This window comes from Gossypium raimondii, chromosome 13 (assembly GCF_025698545.1).
Source record: "Gossypium raimondii isolate GPD5lz chromosome 13, ASM2569854v1, whole genome shotgun sequence".
Taxonomy (NCBI): domain Eukaryota; kingdom Viridiplantae; phylum Streptophyta; class Magnoliopsida; order Malvales; family Malvaceae; genus Gossypium; species Gossypium raimondii.
The window spans coordinates 7,888,169-7,909,202 of NC_068577.1; the positions used below are offsets into that span (position 1 = coordinate 7,888,169).

The following is a 21,034-nucleotide window of genomic DNA, read 5'->3' on the forward strand; positions in this document are numbered from 1 at the left end:
CCACCCACGTTCTCCAAATTATCCTCAAGCTATTTTTTTAAATTTTTTTTATTTCAACTAAAATTATGTTAATTTTTAATAAGTATATTTATATATTAATTTTTTTAACAATTTAATTATATAAATGTTTGTAGGTTAATGATTTGTGTTATGCAGAGTTAAAAATTTTAGGAATGAATTATAAATTTGGAATCAAAATGCAATTTTTATTATTTTATTAGTTTAAAAATTACAATTTTTAGTGAAAATTAATCATAATTTTATCATTTTGGGTCAAGGTCTTTATCTACCCTTAATGCTCTCGTCTTATGCATTTTGAAATTAAACCGGTCAGTCTTTACTTGAGCACAAAAAATTAATTCTCTCACCATACGCATTTTGAAATTAAACCGGTCAATTTTTACTTGAGCATAAAAAAATTATTTAATTAACTCAAACCTAAATTAGACTCAACTTGATTAGAGCATAAAAAGTCAACAGTTTGAACCTGTCCAATTTAAATCTGAATAAGTTCGAACTTAATCTGAAATAAGTTGAATAAGCAGCTCAAAATGATTCAAATTTGAAGTGACTAAAACTCGAAATAATTTTATTAGAAAAACACAAGCCTCAAATACAAATTACTCGAATAAAAAATCCAACCTAAACCCTAAATCCGACTCAACTAATTTCACAATAAAAAACCAACAACTTAAACCCGTTCAATTTGAATTTGAATATACTTGAACTCAAAATTTACTATAACCTAAGTAGCTTCAACATGAAAAATCTAAACCTCAAACTCAAATCCAACATAAAAATCCTCAAATTCACAAGTCTGATTGAAATCAATGTTGGGGTTTAAAGGAGAGCAAGGGAGGGAGGGTTTCATTAGTTTCAATGGATAATCACCACATCCATTAACAAAGGCTTGAAAATCTTGGATTTTGGCCTGGCCAAGGAGGAGGAGTGGCATTATCAGCAATTCAATAGCAATAAGTATTCCTTTAATTGTCTTATGCGGAAACATAGGCAAAAGGGTGCTGTGACCCTTAACCACTCTTCTGATCTCTTCTGCCAAGCTACCTGAATTTTACCATTTCCAGTATTTCCTTTTTCTTTGCTACAATTTGCAAAACTCTGGCTATCTAGGAAAAGGAAAAGAATTCTTTTCAAACCCCAAAAACCCTAATCACCCCCTATTCGGAAACGACAAACTGTAACAATCCCATGACTAAGACCTATATGTATAGTTCATGCTATGGTCATTCAGCATCACCACCACCTTGAAAGAAAATTATTTGAGGTAAAAATGTAAATTTGAAAGTTAGTGATTCTTTTACGTTTAAACCTTGAGATGTAAAAGTAATTAAGTTACACCGGGTTCAGGCTAAATTTAGAGTTGAGTCGAATTGGACCCTTAACCAATAAGTAAAGTCCTAACCCATCTTTGACATTGTTAGTATTACCATCAAATTTTATCATCAATACACTCATGCAATCATACCAGCTTAAGCAGTAAACTATCATGAACTCAGTGAATATAAATGATAATATTGTTACATTTTGTCCAAATACAGGGACTGAAAGCCTATTTTATTTTATTTTTTATAGCTAAAAATGGGAATGCACCAAGTATTCAACACATGAAATCTGATCAAAAGCCAGTGTGGTGAAAAACCAAACTTTTGCTTTTTCATATGGAAGGTGCTTTAAAGCAATGAGGCCTCTTTTTAATTTTAATTCCCACCAAATATTGATCTAGCACCAACTACATACACACAAGTCATTACTTTGGAGTTGATCAGAAAGCAATTTTTTTTTTCTTTTTGGTAAAGTTAAAAAAAAAAAAACCACATCCTAAATTAGGGTGAAATGGATTCGATTTGATTGGTTTTTTTTAGAATTTTCAAATTGTCAATTATAATTTGATTTGGTTCTCAAATTTTTTTCATTGATTTTTATTTTTGAATTTATTTTGAAAAAATAAATTTTGTTTATTTTTAGATATTATTTTATTAAAGTTTCAAGTCTTTTACATGGTATTTTAAATATATATATATATAAATAATTTATTTCCACTATTTTAAATATAAAATATTTTTACATAATAAAAAATTAAATTAATTATAAATTAAATAAAAAGAATTCACTTGATTTAGATAATCATAGTTTTTCAATATATATTTCTTAAACCATCCAAACATTTTAATTTGGGTTCAATTTCTCAATTTTTCTTACTCAATCCTATCCTAAATGAGGTTGAATAATATACATGATCATATTCGAATTTTAAACATACTTAATTCCTTTTTCTTCAAATTAAGTTTAATCAATCAATTTAATTTTGGATTAATTATATATATTATTATCACCATCAAAGAATTTTATCATAATTTGATTCTTTATTTTTATAATATTATTAATTAATTTAAATAGTAATACAATCTCTCTATTAATTCATCATGTTAGCATGTATTTTATTTTTGTGTGTTGAAAGAAGTACTTTAAAAAAGAAAGTTTCGACTCAGCATTTTAACTGTTAATTCAATGAGTTAATTAATGATATTATAAAATTAAAGAGATTAAATTATTAAAATGTGGAATTTAAATATCAAATTTAAACATGGAATATTATCTTAAACCCGCTTGTAAATTTGATTTTACTCTACTAATAGTGATTAAAATAATTATCATTTTAATGTAATAAAAAGAATCAAAACCATAACTTAACCAAACTCTGTGTGTTGGCTTGATGGTTAGAGTGTTCATCGCCTCAGGTGTAGTTTGAATTTGAGCTGCATTAATCGTGTTGCTATTAAAACTTTACCCTTCTTTTATAATTCAACAACAAAAAACCCCCATAATTTAACCCTAGTTAAAATATAGTTTACTTTTTTCCAAAAATAAAATCCTGAGAATGCATGGACATGTATTTACCATGCATGTTTAATAAGTAACGCAGTAAATTTATTATGTTATAGTTAATTAATCAAGCATTTGTGTGAGTCTAGTTTTAGAAACAAGCCCTAGACAGACCATACACATTAGGTTTTCCAAAACTGGATGCTTTATGGCTATCCTTTTGGTCCCCCAAAGTTTGTCTACCATTTTCATCCCTACTCAACGTCACTGATTTAAATTACCATTACACATCCCATCTCCATTAATCGTAATTCCTAACGTAATAAATGTTATCATGATTGATTACGATAAATATATATTGGCCATTTTGATTATACTCTAAATATCAATTTCATTACTATTTTACTAAAAAAATATTAATTTGATTAATTCATATTTGTATTCGATTTTATCTGGGTTAATTTTAGAAAGTCAAAATTTTAGACATGTTCAATCTGATAGGACTTGAACTGAAGACAACTCGATTTAGAAAATTTGATGGACAAACTCAAACCTAAAAATGATCCAGACCAAAAATGACTCAAACTTGAAATTAATTTGAACTCGAAGTAATTTAAATTTGAAATAACTTGAAATTTTTAAAACCTGAATTAACTTGACCTAAATTAACCTGAATCAAAACTAATTTGACTCAAATCCGAAATGACTTAAACCTAAAATGACACCAATATTATCCAAACCCACAATTAATGACCATAAAAATAAACAACCCAAAATTAATTCGATAGATAGATGATCCGAACCCTAAAGTATTACAAAATCTTAACTAAACTTCTTTCTAATGATGAATCTTAACTCGATTAACCGTGTTTAACATATATAAAATTGAAAACCTTAAGCGCGTCACTACTCTCTCAAACTATGTTTCTCTCTACTATCTAATGGGTTGAAATCGTAATCGGCTGAGAGAGTTGAAGCTGACGCTGAAGTGGAAAGTAGGGGGGGGGTTCATTGTCTTCGTTTTAATGCATGTATATATATAATTGAAAGGTAATAGTGGTAAAAGAGCGAAGACCATATGAGTGAAGGTGAGCATTGGAGACTGAAGAAAAAAACGAAAGGAGAAGATGGGGAGAGATGACCAGAAATGGGAAGTGCGATGGCAGAAGCGGTTTTAGGTCCACTATCTTTAGCACTTAGCAGCCCCTCATTGTAGGGGGTGCTCAGTTTCTCACATGCCCTTTTAGCCTTACCCATCAAACTGCTCCCAAGTTTCATCATGATTACTAATAGTGACCTGCTTGAATTTACCTATCATATTACGATACTTTATATTTACCTAAGTATGATTGGATTCGAAATATAAGTTTTAAATTTTACTTTAATTTATTTATATTTGTCGATAGTTGACTCAAATGTTATATTATGTTTAGTTATTTTAATTTAATATTTATTAATTCAATTAAAATTTAAACATAGACAATTTAACATATCTTTTAATATTTATGTTATATTATTATATATTTAATTTAATTTACATGGTATATAGAAGGAATAAATCTCAAAATTATACACGAATTTGATTTAATGTGCAATCGTATACATGAATATTAATTTGGTGTAATTATATAGTGAAACTTTAATTATGGTTCAAATGTATACTTGAAACTTTAATTTTGATTTAATTATACACATTTAAAGAAATAAATATATCAATTGTGTTAATAATTTACAATAATTGAATCATATCAAAATTTCATGTATAAAATTGCACAAAATCAAATTTCATGTATACAGTTGCACATTAAACCATAGTTCATGTATAGTTTTGAGATTTATCCCTGTATAAAAATAAAATAAATAGAATAAGCAGAAACAGTATATTCAACAGTGCATCAATCTCAAAACTCAACTAACATACTAGAAGTTAATTAGTAATTAACCATCCACATACCTTCAGTTTGTCCACTTTAGCGCTATGGCCTTGGACATTCACCAACAATTTCAGGTGAAACAAAATTAAGTGCAACGTTTACGCAAGACTGTTCAAAAATGACAAAATAGAATCAGAAAGATATAAGCAGCCTAACCATATTGACTGTTCACCATAAGAAATCAAATCCATGCATGGCAATATTGTTGAGAATCTTTGATTATTTGATAGCATTGAATAATATAGCTTTAGAGAATATAGCTGATTTTTAGGGATTTTATTTAGAGATATTCTTCCCTTAATTGATTCAATTCTTCATGTATATATACTTGTACATATTTTTAAGAAATACATACTTTTGAGTGAGTTTTCCTCAATACATTAGAGTATTTTTCTCTAATTTCATCATGCTATCAGTTTTTTATCCGATTTTTTGAGATTTTTTTCTGATTTTAAATTTTGTTCCAAAAAAAATCCTATAAACACAAAATTGATACTTTCCACCCTGCATCCACTCGCCGGCAAAACCCAAAAATTCGGTGACCAAAAGACCCGCGCGTGGGCCTCACATGCCGTCACAAGCTTTTACATCTTTGTTTCGCGTGCCGCGCATGGCCTTCACCTGTTGCCGCCATGTCTTTTCTGACGCCGTCACTGTGCTCTCTGCTCCCTTCCGGTCATTCTCCTCTAAGTGGTGCCATTTTTTGGCTAAGTTTTTGTTGGGATCTCTTTTGTGTTCTTTTTTGGTGTTTTTTTTCCCTAATTTTCCTAGCAATTTTTTTGGGTATTAGTTTTTTTCCCTTAATTGATCCCTTGTTGCAAATTAGTCCTATGAAGTTTGATGGACATAATTACCTTTCTTGGTCAAGGTCTTGCTTGTTTATCAAGGCTCGTGGCTTGCAAAGATACATCACCGGTACAACATCGAAACCTAAACTCACTGATTCAACATTCGGTCAGTGGGATTCAACAAACTCTCTTATTATGGCATGACTTATCAACTCTATGCAACCCAATATTTCTAAAACTTATTTGTTGGTTGATATTGTGGAAAAAAATTGGAATGTTGCTGGTCTCACCTACTCTCGTGTTGGGAATGATGCGCAAATTTTTTAGATTTGTAATAAGGTCTATGGTACAAAACAAATGAGCTAACAATTTCTCAATATTTCGCTGAACTAAGTGGGTTGAGGCAAGCACTTGATTATTATCAAGATTTTCAGGCGTCTTGTAGCAATGATGTTGAAAATTTTCAGAAGATGGTGGAAAAGGAGCATGTTTTTTCATTTCTTGGCTAGGTTGAATACTAAGTATGATCAGATTTGGGTTCAAGTTCTTGGAAAAACTCTGTTCTCTTCTCTCCATGAGGCATATTCCTATGTACAATAGGAGAAGAGTCGTCGTGTTGTTATGCTCTATAATCCATCTCTTTAGAAAGCTGGTCTTATTGCCAACTAGGATGGTCCATCAGGTGGTAAGTCTGACAAGAATCATTTGATGTGTGACTACTGTGGTAAGTCTTGGCACACTGAAGATTCATGCTAGAAGTTGCATGGTTGCCCCACTCGAGGTCGTGGTGGAAAACAAGGGGGTATCAGGCACATTTGTCAGGCTCTGTGACAACAGAGGACAAGTCCACTTCTACTAGGATTTTTACCTCAAATGAGATTCAACATCTCCGACGCCTCTTGTCTCAATTGGATTCTACCTCAATTGCCAAGTCTAATCATGCGAAATCAGGTACTGTTTTAAATGCTCCATCTACTTCTGAATCTTGGATTATTGATTCCGGTGCAAATAGACATATGACAGGATCAAACAAAAATTTATTTAACTATACTACTTTTTCATTTAAAAATAGTGTGCGAATAACCGATGGCTCCCTTACCTCTGTATCTGGAACAAGTTTTGTTGTTTGTACTCTCAATCTCACTTTATCCTCTATCCTCAATGTTCCTAAATTCCCGGTTAACCTCTTATTTGTTAGTACTATTACTAAAGTTTTAAATTATAAACTTGAATTCTTTCTCGATCACTGTGTCTTTCAAGACATCCAGACATGAAAGACGATTGACGGTGATAGATTATGTGATAGCTTATATCTTCTAGATCAATCAGCCAGTATGTCTCAAGCCTTATTTGGAGACAATAAAGATGTCAACCGGGAGATAATTCAATGGCATAAGCAGTTAGGACATTCATCATTTACTGTTCTTGCCAAGATGTTTCCTACTTTGTTTTCAGGAACTCAGTTAGACTCTTTAGTTTGTGATGCCTGTGAATTTGCTAAGCATACAAGAAACAATTATCCTTTACATAATAATAGAAGTATTGTGTTCCTTTTAAGATTATTTATTCGAATTTTTGGGGCCCTACTTCCCTTACTTCTTTATCTGGTAATCATTGGTTTGTTACATTTATTGACTGTTACACTCGGATGATATAGGAATTTTTATTAAAATCCAAAAGTGATGTTTTCTCGTGTTTCAGTTCTTTTCATAAATTGATTACTACTCAATTTGATGCTAAGGTTAATATTTTGTGAACTGATAACGGAATAGAGTATAACTTTAATGATTATTTAAAATCATATGAAATTTAGCATCAGACCAGTTGTTCATGTACAAGTGTCACGGGCCGCAGTTCAAAGCCTGTGACCATCACACCAAATGCATTCAATGGAGGTCTATTGTTCAGATGGGGATCATTTGGCCCATGAGAACTAGCCCGATTCAAAAAACTATTGGAGAAGACTGTCAAACTGAAGCTTGGTTGGCCCGATAATGAAGACATGGCAACTTAAGCTAATATTGTAACTAATCTTAGAAGATAGAGGGAATCATATCTTGTAAAGATTAAATTAGATTTGATATGGCATATCTTGTAAATCCCTAAAATAAAGGGATATGATTAACCTCGTCCGTCAGTGTAAATGTATCTTGACCGTCGGTTTTGAGGGAGCTCAACTATAAATCGAGAGCCTCCTCCTCAGTTGTACTCACTCCATTCATTGTTTCATTATTCTTTGTGAATAAGTGAATTGAGAGCATTTACTCAAACACTTTGCGAGCGCTCTTTCTGTTGTTATTTTATTTAGCTTCTTTTGGCATAAATCGCTTCCGCTTTCAATTTGATGCCTTGGAGGAGTTCTTAAAGAATCCTCACTTGAGTTAAGGTTGACTTCGGCGAGTTTGGACGAACGGATCGCCTAAGGCCGTACGAATTGTGAGACGAAAGGTCTAACCCCGTGACAAGTGGTATCCGAGCTAGATTCAAACCAAGTAAGTATCCAAGCCAAGTTCGAACCAAGTGGTATCCAAGCTGTTGGTTCGAACCAAGTGATATCTGAGTTATTGGTTCGAAGGCACCGTTGGGATGTCGAAAGAAGAGTTCGAGCAAAGGTGGGCGAGAAAGTCTTTGAGGGAAATGTTGTCGGCTGTTGAAGAACGCATGGGTAAACTTGAGGAGTCCATGGAGGACGCAAAAAAGTTGGACAATGCGCTTGGAGAAAGCATTGAAGACTTGAGGGAGCAGTCTAAGGACTTTGTGACCATGTGTCTCACTTCCTAAAGGGATAGCGTGCAAGAGTTGCTAGATTCCCAAAGGAAGAAGCTGACGGAGAGGAACGATGCTTTCGAGGCCATGATGATGGCTTTAAAGGAGGAAACAATAGCCACGACGAGGGCTTTGAGCACAAGAATAGAGGAGCTCGAGGGAGAGCTGGCCTTGTGTCGAGCAGCCGTGGGGAAAGGAGTGGCAAATGCAACACTCAGTAACGAAGATGTCCCGAAGCCGAAAGAGTTTGTGAGGACAATGTCTGCATTCGATGTGGACAATTTCTTGTGGATGATAGAAAACTACTTCCGTGCCAAAGGCATCATAGATGATGCAATTAAGGTAAACATTGCTTTAATGTTTCTTACTGACATTGCGCTTTTATGGTGGCGAGGCAGAACCACAGATAAAAAGCAAGGTGATATTAGAATGTGGCAAGAGTTCCAATGCGAATTGAAGGGACAGTTTTACCCAGAATTTACCGAGGAAGAAGCTCGGGCAAAGTTGCAAAGGATAACGCAACGGAGCACAATGAGGGAGTATGTTCGAGAGTTCAAGGAACTCATGCTCCAAGTTTCAAATGTGACTGATAAAGAAGCATTGTTTGCTTTTCAAAAGGGATTGAAGCCGTGGGTCAGACAGGAGGTGGAATAAAGAGATGTCCAAAAGCTGTCTGAAGCCATGATGGTAGTTGAGTCCGTGGTCAAACTTGGCCTAGGGAAAGACAAGCTTGGGTCATCCAAGCCCGAGAAAAGGGGCGTATGTGAAATGGATCACAAGGAAGATATTGTTGATGGTAATTGCAACGACAACGGCGACAATGGTGGTAATGGGAAACCACGAGTTTGAAAGAAGAAACCAAATGGGAAAAAGGACAAGCTAAAATGCTTTCTCTGTGACAGTCCACACATGTTGAAGAAATGTCAAAAGAAATTCGCGCTTAAAGAGAAGCCGGTGGGAAATGCCTTGGTACTTGGTTGAAGCGCAAAGAGTGTCGAAGCCAAAGAGGCCGAAAGCGAGAAGAAGCCAGTGGAGTGCTTCTTGTGCCATGGTCCGCATAGGTTGCGGAAGTGTCCGAGGAAGTCTGTCATCGAAGAGAACGATAGAGCAAACAAGGATCCCAAGAAGCTTGGTTCGAGGAAGGAAAAAGCCGAAGCCAAGAGGGCAAAAAGGAGCAAAAAAAGCGAGTAAATTGCTTATTGTGCCGTGGTCCGCATGAGTTGCGGAACTGTCCAAAGCAAGCCAGAGTCAAAGGAAAGGCAACGTCTGAGCTTGTTGAGTCATCGGAAGGGCTTCCACTTAAGGAAGATGTGAGTTTGTCATCGGACTTAGAGGAAAAAATTACGATGAAAACAGTAAAACTGGGACCAATGGAGCATAAGTTGAGTGAAGCGTCGGAGTTGGCCGACTCATCGACAAGGCTTCCACTTATGGGAGAGGTGGGTGGTGCATCAGACTTCAAGGAAAAAAAAGTGATGTATGAGGGACAGTTGACCAGAGTAAATGCAAAGGTACATTCCGAACACTTTGATAGTGTTTTGCATTCTAACTTGTTGACTTAGCGAAAATGTAGGGGCCTTTTCGAAGTTCTTGAGCAAAGAGGCCGAGAGACTATGGGCAAAGCGAAGCCAAATGTGGTGAATCAGGAAAATTCTGTTCAAGTAAAGTTAAAACGTGGACAAGAGAGTGATATAGCTTCTTGTCATCGAAATGTACAAACGAGTAGGACGATTTGAGTTAATAAGCGACGTAAGCCGAGGCAAAAGTCTCGAAAGAAGGGAAAGGCTAAGGCGTTAGACAAGATTGAGGCGAATCAAGTCAGTGCCATTCGGAAGCCGCAACAAGGACGTTGCGAGAATGAGTGAGGGAGAATGTCACGGGCCACAATCCAAAGCCCGTGACATCGCAACAAATGCATTCAATGGAGGTCTATTGCTCAGATGGGAACCATTTGGCCCACGAGAACTTGTCCGATTTAAAGAGCTATTGGAGAAACCTGTCAAATTGAAGCATGGTTGGCCCGATAATAAAGACATGGCAACTTAGGCTAATATGGTAACTAATCTTAAAAGATAAAGGGAATCGTATCTTGTAAAGATTAGATTAGATTTGATATGACATCTAGTAAATCACTAAAATAAAGGGATATGGTTAATCTCGTCCGTTGATGTAAATGTATCTTGACCGTCGGTTTTAGGGGAGCTCAACTATAAATAGAGAGCCTCCTCATCAGTTGTACTCACTCCATTCATTGTTACATTATTCTTTGTAAATAAAAGAATTGAGAACATTTACTCAAAACACTTTGCGAACGCTTTCTGTTATTCTTTTATTTAGCTTCTTTTGGCATAAATCGCTTCCGCTCTTCAATTTGGTGCATTGGAAGAGTTCTTAAGGAATCCTCACTTGAGTTAAGGCTGACTTACGCGAGTTTGGACGAACGGATTGCCTAAGGCTGCACGGATTGCAAGACGAAAAGTCTAGCCCTGTGACACAAGTGCTCAGAATGATGTTGCTAAAAGAAAAAAACCGGCATCTTTTGGAGGTTACTAGATCACACTTATGTTCACTATGAACCTCCCAAAGCCTTACTAGGGGGATGCAATTTTGGTTGCTGCTTACCTCATTAATCAGATGCCTCTTCAGGTCCTTAATTTTAAAAGTCCCAAAAAAATCTTATGGGACAAAACGGATTACCCAGTTTCACCCAAGGTCTTTAGTTGTGTTAACTTCGTTCATCTTCGATATGGGAACAAATCGAACCGTCAAGCAGTCAAATGTTTTTTTATTGGATACTATCCCACATAGAATGCTTACAAATGTTATCATCCACCATCTAAAAAATATTATGTAAGTATGGATGTAACATTTCGTCAGGGTGAACCCTACTTTTTTTCATCACAACCATTTTTTTAGGAGAGGTTATTGAAAACGAGGAGATAACAACCTCTTCTGTTACCTTTTTGAGGGAGAATTTAGTTCCAGCAAAGACTTCGATTCAAGAGAAAACTAGTGGACGGTTGTTGGATAGGCCTGATTTAATGACATACACTAGGAAAGGCAAGAAAGAATACGTCATCATACAATCTACTTTATGCTTTGACACTTCACTATCAGGTGAGTCTTCTTTACCTGAGGTTGCTACTGATTTAGAATTATTGACAGCCCAACAAAAAGGTGTTAGAATTTGCAGTATACTTCCTATCTCTGACTTTGTCTCTTATGATTCCTTATCCCCATCCTATAGAGTTTTTGCTTTGTCTTTATTTTCTATGTCTGTTCCACAGAATTAAAGAGAAGTCATCACTGATCCAAGATGAAAAAAGGCTATGATTGAATAAATGAGGGCTTTAGCAAAAAATGAGACGTGGGAACTGGTTAATACTATTAAGGGACAGAAATGGTTGGCTGCAAATGAGTGTTTACTATCAAGGATAAGATTGATGGTTCAATTGAAAGACTCAAACAGATTAGTAATGCAAGGATTCAGTCAGGCATATAGGGTGGATTATAAAGAAATATTTGCTACATTTGCTAAATTGAATACGATTAGGATCCTTTTATCATGTGTAGTAAATCTCGACTAGGACTGACGGTAATTTGATGTAAAGAATGATTTCTTACATGGAAACCTGGAAGAAGAAGTGTATATAAAAGTTCCTCTAAGATTCGAGGATAAAGACACTCAAGGGAATATATGTAAATTGAAAAAGACCCTATATGGACTAAAACAATCTCCCAGAACCTGAACTAAAGAAAGGCCATGGTGTCACTTGGCTATCGACAAAATAATGCTAATCATATCCTCTTCATCAAACATCACAATCACAAGGGTAAAATTACTCTCCTTAATAGCTTTTGTTGATGACATAATTATGACCAAAGATGTAAATAGTGGTCGGGTAGCGAAATAGTAGCCGCTATATAGCCGAAGCGATGCCGTCCGAAACCACTACTGCTGAAAATAGCGGTGTGAAGCAGAATCACACCAATAGCGATGGACCACGACCACAATTTAACGGGTAACGGCCAATTGCGACAATAACGGATCGCTATTCCTGTTATTTTTCCACTATTCCTGTTGATATCTATTTTTTTACTTTGTTATTGGTTATTAGTTGTGTGAATTTTTAAAAAATTCACGACCACGATACCCGCAATGACCACAATAGCTTCCGTTATGTCCACAACCACGATAAACGCAACGCGACCAAAAATGCGGTCGCAACCGCAATTTAAATCCCTGATTATGACAGGAGATGACAATGAAGAAATGGTTTGACTCAAGAAACAATTGGCTCAAGAATTCGAAATCAAAAACTTAGGGAAGTTACAATATTTCCTTGAAATAGAAGAGGCTAGATCGAAAAAGGGAATCTTTATTTCCCAAAGAAAATATGTCTTAGATCTTCTGACAAAGACTAGCATGTTAGGTTGCAAACCAATAGAATCACCTATTAAGAGTAATCACAAGTTATAAGCAGGGATTGGTGAAATGGTGGATAGAGAGAGATATTAAAGACTCGTCAGACGGTTGATTTATCTCGCTCATACTCGACCTAATATAGCCTATGCGATTAGTTTGGTAAGCTAGTTTATGCATGATCCTCACGAAGCCCAGATGCAGATAATATTGCGAATTTTGTGCTATTCGAAGTCTGCACCAAGCAAAGGTATTCTATTCTCTAAAAATAGTCATCTCAACATAGAAATATTTATAGATGCAGATTGGGCTAGCTCTCTTGATGACAGAAGGTCTACAACAGGTTATTGTACTCTTGTGGGAGGAAACTTAGTCACTTGGAGGAGCAAGAAACAAAGTGTTGTGGCTCGATCAAGTGCAAAGGCTACATATAGGGCCATGGCTCAAAGTGTTTGTGAGCTTTTATGGCTGCAAAAGGTATTGAAAGAGTTGAAGTTGTTGAACGAAAATGGATCAACCTTGTATTGTGATAACAAAACGGGCATCAACATAGCTCAAAATCCAATGTAGCACAATAGAACCAAGCACATCGAAATATATCAACATTTTATCAAGGAAAAAGTAGCCAATGGTGCCTTAAGTCTATCCTATCTAGCATCCGAAAAACAATTGGTTGATATTTTTACTAAAGGGCTCAACTATAAGACTTATCATAATCTTCTTTGCAAATTGGGCATGCGAGACATCTATGCACCAACTTGAAGGGAAATGTTGAGAATCTTCAATTATTTGATAGCATTGAATAGTATAACTTTAGAGATTACAGCTGATTCTAAGGGATTTTATTTAGAGATATTCTTTCATTAATTGATTCAATCCTTCATGTATATATAGTTGTACATATTTCTAAGAAATACATACTTTTGAGTGAGTTTTTCCTCAATACAGTAAAGTATTTCTCTCTAATTTCATCAAATACCATGTATTTAAAATATGTCACCCTTGAATATCCCATACCATGCCTTTATATTGACCCCATAACAGAAATAATTATGATGGCAGACTCCATAAGAGGATTGATACAAAATCAGAAAATCATTTCAACTCCATTAATACTTTTCTTATAAAACTAAAGAATGAAAAAGGATTGCAATGAGAAAAATCAAGATATCTTAATGTTCCTGACTTGATAAGGACAACCAGCAGGTATAAGAACAACTTCCCCAAGTTTCTGAACAAATGTCCATGGTTCAATTCCTACATGCCAGCATATTAATTATTTAACCATAAACAAAGACTGATGCTTTCTTTTATCATTTATCTGACGGTTTGAAAGTATTAATCTGTTTTACCATACCATATTCTGCCTTAAGCTTGGACTTATGGTCCAAAGTTAGGGAAAAAGATTGATCATGTATAGGGTCCACAACCTATCTCAAAGAAAACAATTTTTTGTTAAGTGTCAATGAGTCTCAGAAGACGGTAAACCTGAAGAAGAATCAGTTGCCAGAGCCTAATAAATTAAAGTTTATTGTACGATAAGATTAAAGTAACTATGCATTTTTACCCGTGGTACTGGAGAACAATTTATATGCCTGAACTCCCTAAAATGCTTGTTAAGATAATCCCTTAGCTTGGGAACATCTTCTCTCAAAAAAAAACCTCCTCCCTGAACATCTTCCACCGCACTGTCTTCTAGTTTTGACACCCTAGCAGAACTAGTGCCATTCTGTGTGGAGTAGCCAGCAGGCTGAACTCTGTCAACCTTTTTCTTCATCCCAAATATTTCCTTCAGATCTTGCACATGGTGCCTTTCTTTTAACTTCATGATGCTTGCAAGCTGCTCACCTTTAAGATTTACTTCAGCAGCATGCACCAAAACATTCACCTGAAACAGAAAGATCAACAAATAAATTTATTTTAGAAACTAATCTGAGACCTAATAAATGATGAAAATTAAGCATAGAGTACTCCATTATCCTGCAGAAAATAGATTATTGAGAAATGCTACCTTTGTCTGATAACAAAGACCACAAAAGCTAGTTATCCATAATATCTCACCGTATGAGAAATATGGTTCAAGTAGTCACAATTCCAAAAATCTTAACAGCTGATGACTTGCTAAAGATAATGCAGAAACTATGAAACTTAATGCACACAAAGTTGGAATCAATGTATAACTAAAGCTCTTTTTTAATTGTTTGGGGAAAGAGGATCTGAAAATATGACCTCCACATGGGGAGCAGTTGATACCAACTAATATATGCCTGAGCCACACATGTAAGAGACGGAACTATAAAATGCAAGAAAACTACTAACTAATCGAACAACCTCATTCACCCAAACTAGTGTACTAGGTAAATATTCTCTCTAGAAACACAGTCCTATATATTCCTAGCATCTGGTCCGTACAATATACATCACAAACTCTATGAGCCTCCACACTAAATTACATCAATGCAGTCCAGTCCCAACTTGCCCCCCGCAGCATCCAAAAAGAAGAAATAGAGGAAAATAAGAAATCTAGGTACAAAAACCCTTTAAACAGAAAATGAAAACATGTTTAGAGGAAGTGATGCAGCTTGTCCGATGCCTTTGAGGCAAGATCGATAAAATAATTGTAATGCCTTAAAGCATAAACACATACGGATAGGAAACCCAAATAAATCTATATAATAAATAATATTTATAAAAAAATCCTAAACTGACAATACACTCCCATTCAAACTTGCATACTTTAGGAATTTCCTCCTTTTTTTCTTTTTCTCATTGTACTTTGGACTAATAATCAAACAAAGATTTGAAAATAGCCTTCTAATCTTAACTTGTCAAAGTTGCGGATGTAAAAGCCTAGTTTACAACAACACAGCAAACAAAGGGAGTTTACCAAATATAACTCTTCCAGTTTTTGTAGCATAAAATGATTGAGTATGAACCAAGAAATTACCAATGGAAACTCATTAACATTCTCCCTAGTGTTCCAAAATGCATATCGAAAATATCTACCAGCCATAAAGGAAAACTCAGCAAACAGAAGCAGGTATATTGTCTAATATTCATATTCAATTTTTTGTTCCCACATGCATTATATGCATATGGTAAATTTGGGATTTTACATGTCTGACAAATGGTAACTGCTAACTAGTCCTTTGCCCCATAAGTATTTGCAGTCAGCAATATCAGGCAACAAATGAACCATTGTTTTCCAGACATTATCAGATGACTTTCAGATCTTATAGATAAGGTTCATAACCCAAAGAAACATTGTTCACAGCAACAAAAGATGTTGGCATAATAATGGAAGTTCCTCAAAGTCCTCTGATCTGACGTAAAGTTTCTAATAATGCAACATTAAATATTTACAGAAAGGAGGAAAAATGTTAGCCCATATACCACATCAGACATATCGCAGTGAAGCTTGGTTACAGAGTCTCCTCGCACAAGCTCTTGAGCTACTCCATATGCAATATGCAACTCTGGCCCCATCTCTGGCTTAGGAAGTATCTCTGACAATTTGGTATCAAGGTTAAGGCCACAATGAGAGAGCGTGTATTCCTTGAAGGGCAAACAACAAAGAAACTCAGCATGATGACGTGGAAGGTGCTCCTCAAATTTCTTGGATGGGGGCAAGGCTTTCAATTTCAAAATTTGTGGCCATAAACAGTAACCAAAACAACCATACATATAGCCTTTGAAGAATTAATGAAGATTGATCTCTACCTGCATTTCAGAGAGAGCTGATTCAAAACCAAACTTGAAGAACTGAAATGTTCGCTGCAAGCATCTATAAACACCTTCAAAACTAACAATAAGATTGTCAGCTTATGACTATCTATTCCATACTTTGAGGTAATTATATTTCTGAAGAAAATTAACAGCAATTGCTTTCACCAGAAAATAATTTGACTAAAGTTACTCTGTGGTAACAAGGAATCCAATATGTTAACTTAAGTCAAACAATTGCTGTTCCATGTAATAGGTGACAGAAGGTTTTACAGAAAAATAGAAAAGAAACAAGAATGCTGCTTTTAGTATAGAAACCATACAATGTAGCATTTAACACAATAATCAATTATTTTACCATGTAGTATCATATCATAGTGCAGACAATAAAGTATAATGTACAGAACCTAGAACAGGAATGGAATATTAATTTTGACTACGTCACTCCATAAACATTGGTACAAGTGCATGCAATCAAGTTTAGTCATGTATGTTTATAATTTTGAACCACGACAATTGAGAACAAAACTGACGTCTGTCCAATCTAAGCAATCAATAGCCTTCACATGCTATTCAAACTTGGTGCTTTTAATCCGACGTAAGACACGCCAGAAAACAAATGGTTCCCAGCTCAAACCAGGTGTATTCTCAAGCACATTAGTAACAATAACAGGCTCCCCTTTAGTCCAGTGCCTTTGGAAATGCTTCAAATTCCCGTTCTGAACATCTTTAGCTTTTGGACAATATAAATAGTTATCAGTGGAATCTTCTCGAGAAGCTGCTTTCCTTGGTTTATTATTGGCAAACTCAATTTCATCAATTGAGGTGTAACAAAGGCACTGCTGTTTAGGAGACTTCAGCACGGTCTCACGACTGAGATCTTTAGCTATTGCCTCTGCCTTTTCTACCAATTCAACAACAGCAATTTCTTTAAACATAGATCTAAACTCTAAAAAAGCACTACCACAACCGCCCAAATCTTTTGGGGGCAAGAAATGCTACCGTTTTCATTTGCTTTCCACCTAGCTGCTATACAGCTGTGTTTTGTCGAGTCAATTCCAGAAGACGAATCAAGAGGCATCCTCTCTTCTGAATATGTAAAAGACCAAAGTTCACCATGCAAGTAACATGCGCCCCTGTCAACATATTGAATGTTTACTTCCTCTTCTCCCCCCTGCAAATGCCCCTCATGGATTTCCCGGCAACAAATAAGGCAGAGAACATATTTACAGTTAGGACAACTTCGATGATAATCAGCAATTGAAGTTCTGCAGTTGCCACTACAGAAGAATGCATAATGGCATCAGGAATCTGTTAAATACATTATATTTTAAGTTTTAATAACAAATCAAGTGATCCTTACTCTAGTGACAATATAGAAAATGAACATATATATCAATATTTAGAACATACCAAAATATACAGTTATGATAAGCAGGAACTGCCTGCTTCGGCTGTATTTCTGACGGGAACACCCCTACTCATCCAAAAAACCAAAGTTCACAAAAATTACTTAAAGTGAAGGAAAATATTAAATGAATATTAACTAATAATGTTCTACTGTGTAATCACATACAAAAATCCTTTCCTAGCAACAATCCATTATGTTATTTTCTATTTTGACAAGGCATAACAAACCATGCCATGAAGAAATGATGGTAGCATAAAAGACTCTGGCTGTATCAACCAGGGTACGATGTTAAGATAAAAAGAGCAATTTGATCCCTGAAAACAACATGCAAATCCATCACGAAATCCACAAGAGAAAGAGTGCAAGTAGACCAATTTTTGTATCTATCAAAAGCCAAAATGTTTTAGAAATTTTGAATTTTAACAACAAACCCAGCAGCATAGTGATTGGCATCTTCTTTCCATAATCAAGCTATCTTTGTTCTTCCACATAAAGACACAGATTTTTTAAAGACAACTGATAAAAACAAGTCAACTTAAACAACATACTAAAATGGGTAATGTAATCTTAATTATTTAACATTTGACACTAAGAAAAGGTTTTAACTGTTCTTTTACTATAATGCCAAGTTAGACCACATCAAAAGCCACAAGTAGCAAGAAAACGCTCTTGCATTGCAAAAAGAGCAGACATTTCCTCCCAGATCGAAGGGAAGAACGCATATCTTGAATTTTAGCTTCTATCACCTTTTCTTTAATTTGTTCTTGACTTAACTGTTCAATGTGTGGGAGAAGACACTGAAGCAAGTATTTGGAATGCTGAACTTGTTCATCATCAGTGAACTTTAAATGTAGATTTCTTGCCAATTTCTACAGTTTATCACAAATACCATATCATATATCACTTATTACAGGAATATGAATAAAATGTAGTAAAGCAAGAGATACAGAACCAACCATGGTAGAACCATCCTTCCGCAAGCATGCTATGCAATTGCAATTATCCCGACAAACTGGGCAGGCATTAGCAATGGCATCCTGTGACATCCCTGGATACCTAGTCCAAAATTCACAATAGATAAAATGTAAAAGTATGTAACAGGAACAAGTGCTAGCAATTGCATACAAACCAGAGCAATGCACATACAGATAGCAGGATACAGATGCACTCACATGTAAATTATGACTGGAGAGAAGAGAAACACTCGAAAAAGAAAATGTCAATTGGTGTTGAAGTCAACTACTCAGCTATAACATCAAACAAGTGAAAAAGCGATGCATATATACTTGAAAAAAAAGTTCACTTTACATGATTCTTTGTGCTTTTCAGGTGTAAATATTCTAAGGTAAAGCTAATTAATAATTTATAGGGCAATTGGGGCCAATAAAGAGGAAAGAGAAAGCACCCTGGCAAAGCAGCTGAAGAATAACAAACACATAAAATTTATCTATTTAAGAAAAAACCTACAGAAAACTTCATTGGAACTTCTTTTGATTAAACTATATCCAAGAAGTGTGCACTATTTGGAGGCACCAGCAAGGCAAATAAGCAACTTTTCAGCAATTCTTCAAACCACACAATTTTATTCATTTCTCAACATATTTCAGTGTTTAAATAAAATATAGAAGGTAACAGGTCTTCTCAGTTTTATTCAACAGAAGCAATGTTTCTGACCAGATAATCACCGTCAAAGTTTAAGACCTTTAAATAACAATACTATAGCTCTCTCTCTAAGGTTAAATGATCATCTTAAAGCACTAATAGCATGTTATCACTACAAAACAAAATAATGGCTTTCAATTGAAATGTAGCATTGCCAACATTATCTAGTTCTGATCCAATTTATCTTTTGTGAAAAACCATCTCATGAAAACAGAAATACAAGTTAAATCTAGTATCAAAGTTTGGGGCAATGAGAAAAATGAAAAGGAAAAAAAAAAAGTAAGCAAACTTATGTAACTCATATAAAAGCAAAAGAATTTTTAGTAATGCTATATCAATTATCAACTACTCCACCTAGAATAAGTAAGAAGTGTTATCATTAAGGAAATAATAAATACAAGAGCCCCAACCAACACACAGGCTTTCATTACAGTAAAGCTCTAAAGGTGAACACCTGAACTCCAATATAATCCAGTATTGCAAAAGAATTCAAACATCAGCTCTCAGCCACATACAATCTAAAGTGGCTGATGAGAAGCATCTATGAGTCAAAACCAAGTTACGGAGATGAACAATTGTAATAACAACCAATGCTAAGAAGACATTAATAGTTAAAAGAAAGAAGACAAAGTGAAATAAAGAAATACCATTTTATACAGCGAACGCAATATCGTTCCCGACGGCAAGTTTTGCACTCAATAACTCGGCCTTTATCATTCCTCTGGCACTGATGGCACATTAATGATCTTTCCTGAAACCAAAAAAAAAAAAAAACGAAAAGAGAATCAAGGAGAAATAAAAGAAACACCACCAGGGCCAATGTAAAAGGGTTCATTTTCTTCTTACCATAACATTTCTCTTTTCCGTGAATAAGTTGTCACAGGTTCTTCCCGTTTCTTACTCTTTGTATCATCTTTACGTTTAAGGGAATGACCAGGATTATCTTTCTCTGTTTCTGTATCTTCCCCTTCATTTTCTTCACTGCCATCAGTTTCCATATCAACGCTATCCTCCATAGTAGCTGCTTCTTCTTCTTCAAAAATCTTCTTTTTGAATTTATTGGGAGAAAACACGGCTCGACCAGTCTTGGGTCTTTTGAAACGAAGCTTCTTTACCCCAAATCCGTACAAATTCTTGGGTTTTGCTTGCATTCGTGTGGAGTTGGGTTTAGCTCTCAGAATCCTACTATTATCATGGTGTCTCATACTCCTCGGTCGCTTCCACGTGATAGCTCCTTCCAGTTCATTATTTTGAAGATCACATTCTCTGTTACCAGCCGCTCTCGTCGGCTTTAGCCCCTTCATCGGCACCGTCGATAAACTAAAGTAATGGATGGTGGAAATAAATACAAATGAGAGGAAGGGCGTGGTGCAGAAGGTTTTTGCTTCCCAAACAAGTTTCGACACCGTCAGCTGAAAAAAAATAAAGAACCGAAAATATTTTGAAAATCTAAAAATGGTTCCGTTTTTATTTATTTTACTAA

The 21,034-nt window shown here is 35.2% G+C and overlaps 1 pseudogene; it reads right to left on the bottom strand.

Moving 5' to 3' along the window:
• Nucleotides 1-14,179: 14,179 nt before the first annotated feature.
• Nucleotides 14,180-20,542, bottom strand: LOC105784079 (lysine-specific demethylase JMJ29-like; annotated as a pseudogene).
• Between the last annotated feature and the right edge of the window lie 492 nt (nucleotides 20,543-21,034).